The following is a 13,472-nucleotide window of genomic DNA, read 5'->3' on the forward strand; positions in this document are numbered from 1 at the left end:
ATGGCCATTTTGATAATTTGCCTTCAAGAAATTCTTCTTTGGGAGATTTCAAAGCAGAAGCTGAATGGCCATCTGCCATGGGTGCTGTAGTTGAGATCCCTGCATCGTGGGGGAGGGGGCTGGACTTAGATGACCCTCGGGTTCCCTTCCAACTCCCCACAATCCTATGATTTGATCCTATGATTTGATGCAGGAGGGAGCAAAATGCTGCCAGGCTTACTGGCAGTTCTGCACCGATGTGCTTTAAGACAGCGGAATGGAACATTCACCTTTCTGCTGCAGCCCATGGGTGGCAAACCAGCTACTCGCGCACGCATGGCTCTACTTGGCGCACATGCTGCCCCTATGAACTCTGTGCTAGGGCGATGGCACGCGTTCCCACAGAGAGGGCTCTGAGTGCCCCCTCTGGCCTGTGTGCCATAGGTTCACCACAACTGACCTGATTACTTGAAGGGCTCCAATATCTTCTTTCACAGTGACTTGAGTTGTGTTTTTCTTGATCAGTTTTCCATCCAAGTGTGCATGCGAGTGTGTGTGCTGCTATCTACACTGCTGGGCATTTAACAGAGCATGCATCAGGATTTGAGTCCATATTCTGGATTGACTAGTTTTACATAAACAGCTTTTAAAAACACAAACAGAGCTGCACTTGGTGATTCCCATGTTATATTATTTAAATTCTGTTATTGGTTGCAAAACTTATAATCAAATACATTCTAACTGGAACAATTGAATATTGCACACCATAGCCTTGCCATGGTGGTTCATGCATTGTGTCAGGGAACTGCCATTGGAGCCAAGAGTGGAGGTAAGGCTCCCCGACGATGCAGGAGAAGGGACCAGCAGAGGGAGAGAGAACACTTCCCTTGGGGAAGGAAATCAGTGTGACACCTGGGAGGAAGGGGAGCAGGGAAGGACTTCGGAGAGGGGGCTCCAGGACTCTTCCACAGAGACCAGCGGGGAGAGTCCAGGACCTCCGCTGGCCACGCCCACTCTGCGCAGAAGACTTCCGTGCAGGGAGTCTAGGCGGAGACTTGGTGTCAAGGAGTTTTTATGTTGGAAGAAGTTCAGGAAACGCCCACTGACGGATTCTGCCAGTGACTGATACAGCCACGGAGTAAAGGCTGTCCAGCCAGGGAAAGGTTTAGCCAGGGAAAGTTGCCTAGAGCATCCGCATCCTCTACGCACAAGCAACCCCCAATTCCCTTTACACATTGGTTAGGTCACAATGAAATTATTGCAGTGTGCTGTATGTGGGGCTGTCCTTGCATCCGATTAACTATCAGCAGCTAGTGCAAAATACAGCTTCTAGTATGTGTGGTACAAGGTCAAGATTTTTGTTGCTGACATGGAAAGCCCTAAACAGAGTGGGGCTGGTATGTCTAGCAGACACCTGCCCTCACTACTGCTAAGCTCATGTTTAAGGTCTTCAGTATTCCCTGACCAGTGAAAATGCAGAAATGGGCTTTCTTGGACTGCTTTCCTGAATGCCCTCCCCTGGGTAATTCACGTGGCAGGGACAGTATTTATCTTTAAACACCTCTTAAAAACGTATATGTTTATCCAAACTTTGCTGGACTCTGATTTCTACTGTTAAATTATTATTTTAGTTTCATACATGGGTCACTTTTATCTGTGAAATGCAATTGCATTTTTTGTCTTATCTGATTTTTAGGAAATTTTTAATCAGTGTTGTACTTTCCTTATTTCTATATAAACTGATAAGAGATTTTATTGTACAGATATTACTGACAACAATAATTTTGGTCTTTTGGCCTGTGGTGCAATTCATTTCTTCTCTGTTGAAATAAGTTTGCATGTTATCAAGATATATGACCCACGTGGACATGTAATTAACATGTGCATACTGGGTGACATGGAATGGCCGAGTTTAATTGCCAGAAGGGGCTAGAAATGTGTTGCTTCATTATTAGATTTGAATATGTTTTGCTGGAAACATCTGAAGATTAGTGTGTGCACTTGTGTGTGTTCTATATAATAGGGCTGTCTTCCAATGAAAGAATTGCAAGTTGATTTATCACCTGCCCTTTAACCAACTAATCCATCAATTAATTGATTAACTTCATTGGCATATAACCAAAACCCTCAATTGTGGGCACCTTTCTGAAATATTGAAGGAAGTGTGAGATAATTTGCAGTTTAATAAACCAAAATTACTGTCCATTGTTGTAAGGATTAGACACCTTTGTCATTTTCTTTGTCATTTCCTGGTCTATAACACACTACACCCAAACTAGCTTTAGATCAGTAACAAGCATGCCTTTAACTTCCATTGATTAAGCAAATGAAGGTTTTGTTGAATAATCCTTTGATTAACAGAGCAATGCTATACATGTCCACTCAGAAGTAAGTCCCATAGAGTTCAGTGGAACCTACTATCAGTTGAGGGTGAATAGGATTCCACCTTTAACCAGTACAACATGGATCCTCAGCATATGTGTATATGTGTTTGTTTGTTTGTTTGTTTGTTTGTTTGCTTTTTGTATGTATGTATGTATGTATGTATGTATGTGTACACACACACATACACACACAATATTCATATATGCACACATAAACATACAGATTTAAAAATTAAGCTTTATGCCTGCAGTTAGAATGCTAACTTATGGCTACTTACATTTTACCTCTGTTTTTACAGGTGAAATGGGTGGTATATCAGACAGCTTATTAAAGAGACAAGCTTGCTGCTTTCCCAAAGTGGGATGACAGAACAAGTCATGGTATGTATTGTAATTTCAGTGCTGCAATACATCTTGAAGCTGTCTGAGGTAAAACGCTTGCTAAGCATTGCATTGGGGCTGTCAGAATGCTTCATGGGGTAGTAATTAAATTGAGGCAATTCTACAGTTCATTTTGTGGAACCAAGCCAAAACTACATGTAGCCTAGAAATATGTTTCCATAGACCTTTGTTGTCGTTGTTGTTTTAAAGTGGGGAAAACCAGAATTTTTTAATCTAAGGACATTTACTTTGATGGAAGGCATCCATCCACTGTTTTGCGATTGTCCATTCTGCTTTGTTTTTGTTTGCTTGCTCCGTACTGTTTGTTTGTTAGCTCCCCACCCTACATTATACCTAAAGGAAAGAGGACACTGAGTATTTAAAGGGTAATTGCTTTTGTGGTGTGGACTTCAGCTGCTGTTAATATTACAGGACTGAAAAGCAGAGGGGACTAAGATTTCTGGCCCTGAAGATAACTTCAAGTAGTTTTAGGCGCCTTCCATTTTTCCTTGCTGCTAATGCCTTTGGAGTGTCTGCTAGCACCAGCACAGAGTACAGAAATTAGCGACCTTTCTCCTTACCTTGGGTCCATTCTTGACTCTGCCACAGATCTTGAGACATCATCTGCAATGCCTGAAAAATATAAAAGCATATATGATCCTTCCTAAGTCTGCTCTGTCTGGTTTCAGCAGTAATGCATTCCCCCCCCCCCGCCCTAAATATTGGGATTACTTCCCAGAAAATGAATTTGTTAATAGTTTTGTGATATCTGACATTTTGACTATTTGGCTCTCAAAGCTGTTTAGAACCATTATTTTAAATTGTTTAATGCTGTGATATACTTTTTTTTTTAAAAAAATCACCTCAGAAAGCCTGGGGCTTTAATTCTGTTCATTAAAAAGTAAGAATCACTGATCACACTGGAACTTGTAATAAGGAGCTGAATGTTCAGTTAAGGTCCACATTTCCTTCCAATTGCACTCCGTCAGTGTTGTATTACACACACACACACACACACACACACACACACACACACAGAGAGAGAGAGAGAGAGAGAGAGAGAGCGAGCTTGCATTTATTGTTCATGGGTGTTGATATGTCCCCCTCCATGTGTGATCTCCAGGAAAATTGGCCCAACTCCCTACCCAAGGTCAAATAAGACCAAATTGCAGCTAACAAAATAACAAACCATCAGCAGAAAATCTTCATTAAACACTGCCCCAAATTCTTGTTGTGTAGGATTTTTAAAAATCAGATACGGCGAACCTCTGACCTTCAAAATGTTCTTGGATTAAAATTCCCATCAGCACCAGCCAGCTTGGACAATTGTTGTAGAAGATGGGAATTGTTGTCCAGCAATTTCTAGTGAGTCACAGCTCCCCCTCCCTGGTATAAATGATAGTAAATGAATGTGCTTGGGGAGGGAATCCCACAGACAGAGCAAGTTCTTTTTACAGTAGCCACTCACCTTAGATCTAAAGGCCCTTGGAGAAATTCGGCACATCTTTATGACTGTACAGATTTGTATGGGAGTATCTGGGCCTTCAAATATCCTGGCCCCAGTCTGTTAAAAGTCTTGTGGTTAGATCCAGTAGTTTGAATGGAGCAAACCGGCATCAGTAAATCTAGCCCTGGGTGGTCAGATCGAAAGGTCCCAGGTGGTAACTTAGCTGCTATATACTGAACCAACTGCAATTTCCAAATGCTATTCATAGGCAGTGAAATATACAGTGTAGTGAAGAGATCTAAATTGGCGTGCATGCTTTTCCTTCTTACCAGGAGTATATTATTCACTGTTCTGCTCATGCAGTCTGAACAATGCACCAGAAATGTTTTTTGCCCATTAGGGTTGCGCTTGGCCTGATAGGGCATTAGTTGTGCAGGCCTGGTCTCTGATCTTGTGGGATATATTCTGAAAAATAGGTTTACTCCCAGAGAATAGGTTGAAAGGACAGGAGGCCACCTTCTGATGGAGCCAAACCGTTGTGAGTCTGGTCAGTGCCTGGGTGACTGCATGGGAACTGCATGTGGGCCACCTTGGGTTCCATGATAGAAATAAAGGTGTGATATGAATATAAATAAATAAGAAGCCTAGTTGGCTCTGAATCCAAGACAGTTATTAGAATTATGGAAGTTTAAAGCAGGTCACGGTGGTGACTTTCTTAAGGTATTGGACTTGTGTACATGTTGAGATCCTTACTCTGCAAGTGCTCCAACTCAAACACATAATGTAATTAAGAGTTTCCTGAAACTGTAAACAATGTATGTGTATGAATCTCAGTAGCTGGAATGTGTTGAATTGTTAGACCTGTATTGTCCATATGTAACTGGTCAATGAAAGATTGAGGGCACAAGAAGAAGGGGACGACAGAGGATGAGATGGTTGGACAGTGTTCTCGAAGCTACAAACATGAGTCTGACCAAACTGCGGGAGGCAGTGGAAGACAGGAGTGCCTGGCATGCTCTGGTCCATGGGGTCACGAAGAGTCGGACACGACTAAACGACCAAACAACAACAAACTGGTCAATACCATTTGTTGTTGGAGCAAAACCCCTATCTTACTGGTATAGCCCCTTTAATGATCAGATCTTTCCTTTTATCTGCTTTCTTACTGCCTGAAAATACTATATCAAGCATATGAACAATTCCTACCCACAGCTGAAAGAGAATGTACAATATGAAGACCTTGACAAATCTTGTATGTCTGCATGTCTCTTCATATGTCTAATCTCCCACAGTAATGCATGTTTACATGAACAAATTCATTAGTTTGTGGCATGAAAATTGTTTTAAATATGTTGATTGAAGGAAATGTCAAAGACTTTTGGAGAATGAGAATGAAAAATTGTAAATATAAGAAAAGTATATATTTATGCTCTCGGCAGCCAAATGTTCTTTTTAATGGAATTTAAATAAATGGAATTTTTATGACAAAAAGGCAACAGTAAAAAGCAGTGATTATATTTTTCATAGTTCATTTGCCTTCTTTGCCCTGCAGATCTTGTGTGGAAGGAAAATGAGATCCCTAGTGAAGTCTACAATGTGATTGACTCTGAAGAAAGATTCTGAGACCTATTGGTGCTTAATGACCCTTGTTGGCCTGTGCTATAGGAACTGGTATGCTCTTAAAAAAAAACAGACAACAGATTCTTTAGAAATGATAAGAAATGTCATTTCTGTTGTGTGTTATCATTGTAGTTGGACATTCTTAAATGTTACTGACTTTAAATAGTTGATTTGTAGAAAGGCATGCTAACCAAATATACTTGTGGAAATCATAAAACTAACCCAGCGTCGTGAATGCAGACAGTTAACAAGTTTGGTATTTTTGAATCTGCAGAGGAGAACAATCCCTGTAGGTGAAGCCCATAGTCATCTTTATGTGCCATTACTGTCTGAATATGATAAGGACATAACTCAAGCTTGGATGATCTTTGGAAATTGTGAAGGGCTTAAGCAACAAGAGGTCTATGTACCCTTAAGAATGTCTGCCTCAATCCATTAAACATAGTTCAGGTTAACACCAGAATCTCAAAAGTTATGGAATGCTGCTGCTTCTCAGCCAGCAAATCTTTCTAGACTAGGCCTGGGCAATATCTGGTTTTCAACATCACGATATATCACCAGCTAAACATTGTGATATATTGGATATGTCAAAATTTTGAAATAAGGATGGAGCTGTGTAGAGGTATTAGCTAGCTTCATCTCCACCCCCCCCCCAATATTGTGATTTCTGCATGGCACACACACACATACCATGATTGGCCAGGTCAAAAATTATGAAACCAGTATCACGATATGGTCTTCAAACTGGTTTTGGATGATATATCAATATATCACACAGCCCTATTCTAGACCATGATAGCGACCTAGATCAATTCCACCCTACCTTATATGTATATAGCATTATCTAAAAACCATGGAAGAATAATGCCATTTTTAGAATATACAAAAAAGTATTGATATATTATCAAGCTTTTGGGTTCCCCATAACTCTGGAGGGAAACTAATATAATATGGGGAAGTGGGGAGGGTATCTGGTCATGATACTGGTGCACAGGTTTACAGGGTTATTGTTGTTTTTCTGTCACAGAAGGCTCCAAGACTGCTATTTAGCTTTGTTCAAAGTTGCGTCCCATGGATTTCAAATGACATTCTTCCCATTAGTTTGTATGTGTGTATGTGTTGATCTGCAGAATACAGCTTTGAAGGGGCCAGTGTGGGAAAGGGCACTTGGAGGCTTGGTGTGGGAGGACAGAGTTTGAGTTTACTAAGAAGGGTGTACAGTATGGGCGAGAGGACCAAGGGGACACATGTCCTCATGTTGATGAAAGAAGCTGAGGGACCCGAAAGGGGCACTTGACTGGTCGGGAATGTATGAGGAGTGCTGAGGAATTTCCCACTGTTTTGTATGTTAAAAAGTGTTCTGCTATGTATGGCATTGTAGGATTTTAAGTTTTGAGAATTAGAGCAGCTGAGTCAGTGCCAGTGAGGCCGTGGCCAGAGGCCCTATAACAAGGCACTGTGTGACCCTGAACTTGCCAGCCATATTTTATATTATATACATTTTTAACTTTGTTGAAACTGAGGAGGAAAATGTTGAGAACTACTTTATTTCATATATTCTGCATTGAGGTAAAGATCAGGAAAGGCAATGATCTTTCCCCCTTTTCACATTTTCGAAAGTTTTCTAGAGGTCACAAAATTGCAACCTTTCCCTATCTTATATTTCCTTCCCTGAAGGTTTCTGTTGGACACAGCACCCTGAGGTGGGATGACTTAGCTAAATGCCACATCAAAAGATATAAGAATATTAATTTGAAGACATTTTAATGGTATATGTGATCAGCAGACACTTAAAATTCCTGTCCTGTGAGCAACATGTGGGAAGGTGGTAACAAAGATCTCGATTTAGATGGTTGAAACTGAATAGAATAAATGAGATTATTTGCTCTGGCCCAGTCTGTATTCTTTCTCCATATTCTACCCTTTTCTACATTCTTGTGAAACAAGCTAAATGGCTGGTAGGGTCATTTTCATTTTCTCTTCTTTCCCATCCCAAGTTATTTCATTTCTTTGTCTTTTGTTATCTTATTATGAATTATTATTTTTTAGTGTCAAAATTGGGTCAAATATACTTGCAGTGCAATCCTATACAAGGCTACTCAAAAGTCAACCTCGCTGAGTGTAATAGGGCTTACCTCCGGGCTAGTGGAAGGATAAAGCTAGGATTATAGCCTTATGCATTAACTGTAACCTGTTTCTGAAAACCAAAATAGCATGTCTGCCTATCCATTGGGATTGAGACTGTGGTGGGCATGGAGGGGTAATTTAACTCTTTCCCTCCCAGTCACAATCCCAATGTAAACCTTCCTCTTTCCTCCAAAGCTGCTTGTTATATTGAGAGAAAAATAGTGGCTTCAGGAGAGCGAGGTGATTCTCATCAGGGCCATAAAAGGGGGAGATTGGTTAAACAATCCCTCTATGCCCACCATGTTTCTGATCCTGCTATTTTGGTTTTTAAGAACCTGTCACGTTAAGTGCAAAAATGTATTTAGTGTAACATTTAGTTTAGCCCTTGCTGTAATCCTAAACATTAAGGGTGTGCATCAGATTTGGACAGATCCTGAATCCGTCACTGAGATAGGCTGCCTTAGTGGGATTCTGAGGATTTTAAGGCAAAGCCAAATATGTACCTGAGCCTGAGCCAAACCCCACCCCCATATAAATACCCCCCATACCCAGACATTGCCTTAAAAATTTAAAAATACCCCCAGATGGGCATGTTGCCCTCCCAAGAGGATATGTCCAGGATTTCCTGCACGTATGAAAACCCTACCCTATTGGAACCAGTGGGATTTTCTTCTGAGTAAAATGCAGAGGGTGGTGATTCTTTCACCACACACACACACACACGGACAGATAAAATTTCCAAAAAAAGAATTATTCAATATGTATATACAGTGGGTGCACTTTAATCAACTCTGCATACAATTCAATACTAAAAGTGTAAACGGAAAGGTCCAACATTGATTATCAATGTAGTTTAAATTATGGCTGTTGATTGCACTCATCTGATGTTGCAAAGTGCCCTGCCCTTGGCAATTTGGCTCTAGGCAGCTGACTGCCTTTGAAGGTCAGTGTAGATCCTTTGTAGTTACGGATTGACAGATCAGACTGTTTCTTTACCAGTGGCGTTCTTATAGGTCCATTCCATCCTGGGTTTTGCAGATTTACAATTGTATGCATTTTGTATTTATAATACATATGCCCAAAGGGTGGAACACAGGACAGCGAGAAGTCTGGATTCCAAGTCCCTCCACAAACGATTGAAAATTTTGCCTATGGTTTGCCTGGATAAGTGAGGATGACGGAGAGAACATAGCAGTCCTCAAATATCTGAAGGGGTGCCATGCGGAAGGTGGAGCAAACTTGCTCTTTGCTACTCCATAGGGCAAAACTGGAACTAACAGTGGAGACTTTGGGAAAGCAGACAGCAAGAGCTATTTGACCATGGAACAGACAGCCTTGTTGGTGGATGGACTCTCCTTTCCCAGAAATATTTAAGCAGAGGTTGGACAACCAACTGCCTGGGATGCTGTAGGTGTAGCTTGCATTGTGAAAACTGCACTTAGCAGGGGGTTGAACTAAATGACCTCACAATGTTCCTAGGGTGTGGCCTAGGAAGAAGTTGATGTCACAGCAACAGTACTGAGGAAACCTTGCAAATGATTTTAAATAAATAACTGTTATTAATGTGAAGCAATCTCTCTCTCCTGGATTTCTTAATGTGCAATACAATAATATAAATAAGCTTTGGGATGAGTGTTGACTAATTAAAATAAAGGTTGCCTTTGCTTGGATTAGGGTTGGCTCCCAGGTCTGACACGTACTGTACATCCTATGCTATTCAACAGCAAGCTATGTTTTAAAATGTGTTTCTTACGAATAAGTTTTAATCTGTTCACAAATACTTGCGAGAATAATATTGCAAGCGGGGCATTCCTCCTGCACGTTGCTATTGGTTCCTTGTGAGACTGAGTTTTGTGTAATTTTGTCTGAAATTTTCATGGGTTTTATGAAAAGTAACAATTTATGTGAAAAGAGATTCTTCTTGAAAATCAATTCAGCAGCATGAAGTAATGTACTTGCCATGTGGGAATATTAATAGGAAAGAAAAATGACATGGATATATAAGAAATTAAACTAGATCCCAGGAGAGTAGATATCTGTGAGTGTTGCAATGAATACTGTAAAACATATAGCCCACCATTTTGCAATCAAAAGAAAAACATATGTAGAAAATTATTTTTCAATCTCACTCCTGTGATAAGATATGTATATAGGAGGCATAGAATAGAACAAGTCCCATGCCCATTGTAACTGAAAGCAGAAAGTCTGTTGATTTCAATTAATGCTGGAAACAAGTATAGCTTTTATAGTGGCCATATACAATGAGCCACCATTTGGGCTGAAATGTTGCTGACTCCTTTTTGTGCAAGGACTGGGCAGTCCCTTGGTTTGGGTTTCACAATGGGACAGTAGTGGTGGGTTATGTTAGTGCGTGAATGCCAACTCTTTGGAAACCTTTTATTTGTGCCAGCGGAGCTCCATAGAAATTCTCCCTGCGTCTTCACAGCAGCAGCAGCAGCAGCAGTCCAGCCCTCTCTTGGTGAATTTCCATGACAGGCATAAACACCTCACCCATTGAGTTCTTCTCTTAATGTCTTTGTTATTTACAAGTTGTATTACACTACTGATCTACACAAAGAAAACAAATCAGAAACAGAACTATATACAAAGCTCTTCTGTCCTCTGCCATCGGGCCAGAGAGACATACTCTGGCAGCACTCACCGAACAATGCTGATCACATGACCTGAGAAGGACATGAGTTGCTGTGGAGAATTCTCATTGCTAAGCAACTGTTCAAGGCCATTACAAGTTTATGTTGGCAATACACCAGTGGGGCGGGTGCCAGATTCCAGGTGTGCAGGATCTACTTTGATTTTCATTACAACCCTAAGATGTCTCTTGGCAACAGGGTGGTTCCAGAATAGGGCTCTGGCTGTCTCCTTGCCAAGTGTCAAAATAAGCTCCTCCTCCCCTCCTCACAATCTGGGCTGATCCCAGCCGTCCCTGAGGAGGGGAAGGATATCTGGTTGCAGAAAAGCCACTGCTTCTTAAAAGTTATTCATATGAGTATCACAATAGTCTGGGGGCAGGACTGAGGAACCTCTCCATCCTTAATGTATTTAAGGAGGAACCTCTCTATCCTTATTTTCCTCTTCTGTCCCTGTCCCCTCTCCCGTGTGTGTGTTCGGTTTGTAAGCCTGCGGATAGAGACTGTCTTGATTTAATGGATTGTATGTAAGCTGCTTTGGGAGCCTTTTGGAATGAAGTGTGTGGGATGGTGATGATGATGATGATAAGAAGAAGAAGCAGAAGAAGCAGAAGCAGCAGCTCAATTTTGGTATAAAAACTGCACACTTTGAATTACAGAATTCTGAATCCAGGAATTTATTTCGAGTACAAAAACTGAATAGAGACACACAAGAATCCACCCCTGGTTACCCATCCCTCAGCTTTCCTCCTTTCAGCAGTTTAGTGTAATTTTGTTCCTGCTATTTTAAACAATTAGAGTCAGAGATCTTTGCTGATATACTGCCAGTCATCCAGAGATCCACTAGTAGATTATGATCTGCTTTCTGCCCACCTCTGGGACAGAGGATACTCTTCTGAGCTTCTAAAGCAGGGTCAGGGATTAAGATCAAGCTGGCAGGCTGGATCTTGAGCTCCCTTTTTTGTCTCGTGGCCCACTTAAGTAGGGATTCCCACCTATCAATCTCCTGACATCACTATGGGGTTCCATATTCCTCTTCGAAATTATAACCCAAAGTACAGTGTGACTTACATAAAAAAAAATCATAATTTTTCAGTCTTCCCCCGTGAAACTCTAGGACTGTTTTTGTTTGTTTTCTCAGGATGATTGACAGGATGCTTAGGGCGCTGTCACTGATGCTTAGGACATTTTTGGATAGATGGTCTATCCCCTATTATGCCATTACTACCCCTGTGTCAGTTCCTGTGACACCGTGGAAATGGTCATGGGACTACGATTCTAATCTTCATTACAGTAGCGCAATAGAGGCCTAGCCATGCAGAAATAGATCTGTACTGTTTGCATGGAAAAAGGAAGAGCAAAGTTTCTGGCGCCCTCCTCCTCCATTAGGGGAAGCAATAAGCAGCAATATGTTTTGTTGTTTTCTTATTTGGAGCAGACATTATGCCATCTATTGAGATAACTGGCATTTCAAGAATAACAGAACCACCAGTTCACTTACAATTTGAGAAAGCTTCTTGTGTGCTTTCACCATTAATAAAAGGAGCACTGCTTATTAATGTTGTGAGCCCCTGACACCCACACCCACACCCCAGTAATGGGATGCAGTTCACCTTTCCTACCTTCTTCCATCCTGCCCCTCCAAGGAGTAAGTGAAAGCTCATAGAATACTTTCCCAGTATTTTCTCTCTCCCCCCCCCAAGAAGTAATACATTGCAACCATAGGGGGCAATGCAAGCTTATTGGTGGAGCTCCAGGTTGCATGCACACGTAGGTGTCAGCTGTGCACACAGGATTACCGGGGAATGTATGCAGTATGCAGAGAATGTATTCCTCTTGGTTTACATAAACTAACTTATGATTAACTGTAAAGCTGTATTGTGCCTTTGCCTCCGAAAGTTCAGTTTCTCACTTGTCTTTAGTCTTCTTGAGTTGATATGAAGAAGGCAGCAATTTATTTTGCTCTGATCATTTACAGTGCTACACACAAAGCAAGCGAACATGTAATTTTGATGGCGTCAAAGTTGAAACAGACTGGTGTTAGTATGAGCCTCTCGGTGCGCGCTGACTACAATCTGTCAGTATTTCTGACATAATTTAATTTCTGCAAGTGCATTTCTCCCTGACATAATTTATACACCCTAATATAAATCCCAAGTGTTGAAATCGAACTTGTACCTAAATTGTATTGGAATTTTCATGGTATCTATTTATTACAAAAAAAGCAACAACACTGAATAAAATGTAATTGTCATAACAATAAAACCATATTTATACATTACGTTATTCAGTTGTATTTACTTTCACTGATTGGAAAGCTCTTTACAGGAAAAGAGCAGAGAATGAAAATAATGATAATTTCCATATCCTCCAGTATAATGCATGACTACGAGTGTAGGTTTCCCTGCCCCCTCTTCTGTAATACAAGATTATTTAGGAGAAACACAACTGAACTACTATTAACATGATTAGGGAGCTGCTCTTACAGCCTATTTTCCCTTATTTTCATTTTGTTTCATTGTAAAACATGTTTTAGACAATTACTATTTACCAGGGATTTCTTGGGGGGGGGGAATGTAATGTTCAACCTGAATGTTAAAATGCACTCTCTGTTTTGAAGCTGATAGAAATATCATTTAAATTGAACTCTTCATGCAAAAGTACAGCAGATAAATCACTTAGCAAATAAACACTCCATCAGTCGCAGATTGGAAGTATGCATGACTTTCTTCGAAAGACATGCATCTATATCAAGCCTTCTTGAGTGGTATTTTTTGATAGGTATATGACGTTTAGGCCCAATCTATGACTTTAAAATATTAGCAGGAATCCCAATTGTTGAGAATCAAAGGGGGGGGGGGGTATCTGCAGAAGTAGAAAACAAAA

General features: G+C 40.8%; 1 protein-coding gene across 1 annotated transcript in view; it reads left to right on the forward strand.

Annotated features, from left to right (window-relative positions):
• LOC308583029 (uncharacterized protein) overlaps positions 1 to 13,472 on the forward strand; it is a 287,479-nt gene that overhangs the window by 154,273 nt on the left and 119,734 nt on the right. The window contains exons 5-6 of the mRNA XM_081186682.1: positions 2,663 to 2,744; positions 5,744 to 5,862. The gene's annotated coding sequence lies outside the window, so the exon portion shown is untranslated. The remainder of the gene's footprint in view (positions 1 to 2,662; positions 2,745 to 5,743; positions 5,863 to 13,472) is intronic.

This window comes from Podarcis bocagei, assembly GCF_964188305.1.
Source record: "Podarcis bocagei genome assembly, chromosome: 3".
Classification (NCBI taxonomy): domain Eukaryota; kingdom Metazoa; phylum Chordata; class Lepidosauria; order Squamata; family Lacertidae; genus Podarcis; species Podarcis bocagei.